Below are 2,500 nucleotides of genomic sequence, written 5' to 3'. Positions count from 1 at the left end.
CCTATACATGCTGAACGTCTGTGCACACAATGTCAACCACACGTCACCCACACACTCCATCACCCACTAGTCTATGCCTGTAACAGACGCAGACACAACATCTAAGTACCAGCATGGAACAACATCCAGTGCATCCTCTCGGCCACAGTACACCATCCACACTATGATAACCAGACCGGGACGTCGAACCAGAAAACTGAATATCCCACTCTTCCTACAACCACCATTGCTCAGATACGCCACCAACACCCACACATGTCCTACACAGGGGTGCACCCAACAGCACCACACTGCCGCATCTCACAGCACATAAACAATGGCAGGAATGAAAGACACAGGTGTGCCACTCCTTTGCCACAAACACAGAACGGGCGCGCCACCTGCCATGAGCCACAAGTGCAACTGACGTGACATATCTGATAGTGCCTCAGGCGTCCACTTACTACCATCACTATCAACGAACCTCGCCACCCCACCCCCCCCCACACACACCATCCCTTAACCCAACTTCTGCCTTAACCTAACCCAACTTCTGCCTTAACCTAACCCAACTTCTGCCTTAACCTAACCCAACTTCTGCCTTAACCTAACCCAACTTCTGCCTTAACCTAACCCAACTTCTGCCTTAACCTAACCCAACTTCTGCCTTAACCTAACCCAACTTCTGCCTTAACCTAACCCAACTTCTGCCTTAACCTAACCCAACTTCTGCCTTAACCTAACCCAACTTCTGCCTTAACCTAACCCAACTTCTGCCTTAACCTAACCCAACTTCTGCCTTAACCTAACCCAACTTCTGCCTTAACCTAACCCAAGTTGCGCCTTAACCTAACCCAAGTTGCGCCTTAACCTAACCCAAGTTGCGCCTTAACCTAACCCAAGTTGCGCCTTAACCTAACCCAAGTTGCGCCTTAACCTAACCCAAGTTGCGCCTTAACCTAACCCAAGTTGCGCCTTAACCTAACCCAAGTTGCGCCCTAACCTAACCCACGTTGCGCCTTAACCTAACCCACGTTGCGCCCTAACCTAACCCACGTTGCGCCCTAACCTAACCTACGTTGCGCCCTAACCTAACCTACGTTGCGCCCTAACCTAACCTACGTTGCGCCCTAACCTAACCTACGTTGCGCCCTAACCTAACCTACGTTGGGCCCTAACCTAACCCACGTTGCGCCCTAACCTAACCCACGTTGCGCCCTAACCTAACCCACGTTGCGCCCAAACCTAACCCACGTTGCGCCCTAACCTAACCCACGTTGCGCCCTAACCTAACCCACGTTGCGCCCTAACCTAACCCACGTTGCGCCCTAACCTAACCCACGTTGCGCCCTAACCTAACCCACGTTGCGCCCTAACCTAACCTACGTTGCGCCCTCACCTAACCCAAGTTGCGCCTTAACCTAACCCACGTTGCGCCCTAACCTAACCCACGTTGCGCCCTAACCTAACCCACGTTGCGCCCTAACCTAACCCACGTTGCGCCCTAACCTAACCCACGTTGCGCCCTAACCTAACCCAAGTTGCGCCTTAACCTAACCCACGTTGCGCCTTAACCTGCCCTGTAATTGTTAGTTATATGAATCTAGGAATTCGTGTAGCGTTGCCTAATTGCAACCATCTCAACATAGTTCACTTCGCGCACACTGTGGTGTTCTGCGTATTGATTCATTTTACGGTGCGTACCCTCACATCTTGCGAGTGTTGCTTACTTTCCACATGGTCCCGCTATCCACTGTATTGTGTACTGCAATAGGACGTATATCGCCCCCGCCCCCCCCCCCTCCCCTCCTGTCACCTCTAGCTCGTCGGTCAGGAGTTCGCGTGTTGAATGCGCTTCGCAGCTGTGCAATGGCATTCGCATACGTACGCTGGCCACCTTCCACGTGTTCTTTCGTGCACACGTCGCAGCGTGTATGTATGCTGATGGAGTGCGTCGTGACACACAACATCCAGGCATGCAAGACTCGTAGAAGTCGCAAATGTAGATGGATGTCTACGTTTGCTGCCCAAGTTACGCAAATGAACTGGAAATCCGTTGTTGCGCGGTTGTTCGCGCTGGAGGTGAATCGTTGATATCGACGATCGGTACAGGTATTAACCGGTTGCTTCAGCGACACCCGTCATACCCACGAACGTGAGTGGGCATGTGGGTATGAAGCGATACGCGGCGGTGGCTGGGTGGGACCGTCCCCGGCCGGTGAGGGGGGGGCGCCCGGCGTGCTGGCCGCGCGCTGCGTGGGCGCACGCGCGGCAGCCGGCTGGTGGGGGCGCCCAGTGGCAGGCGCGCCGGCTGACGGAGGCGGCAGGCGGCGCATCTGCGTGCCGGCGCACCCAGCGCGCGGCGCCGTGCGGCCAAAGTGGGTCCTCCCGGGCCCGGTGCGAAGCGCGGTGGACATCTGCAGTGTGCTGGTCCGATTGAGGACTGTGTGCGTTGAGGATGCGCCGCCGCCCGGCACTCGGCGCCGCGACGCCGTCTGCTGCTCGGTCGCCCCCGCGGTTC

Source organism: Schistocerca nitens, unplaced genomic scaffold (genome assembly GCF_023898315.1).
Source record: "Schistocerca nitens isolate TAMUIC-IGC-003100 unplaced genomic scaffold, iqSchNite1.1 HiC_scaffold_303, whole genome shotgun sequence".
Classification (NCBI taxonomy): domain Eukaryota; kingdom Metazoa; phylum Arthropoda; class Insecta; order Orthoptera; family Acrididae; genus Schistocerca; species Schistocerca nitens.
The sequence above is the reverse complement of the archived record's forward strand: the minus strand, read 5'-3'. Positions refer to the sequence as shown.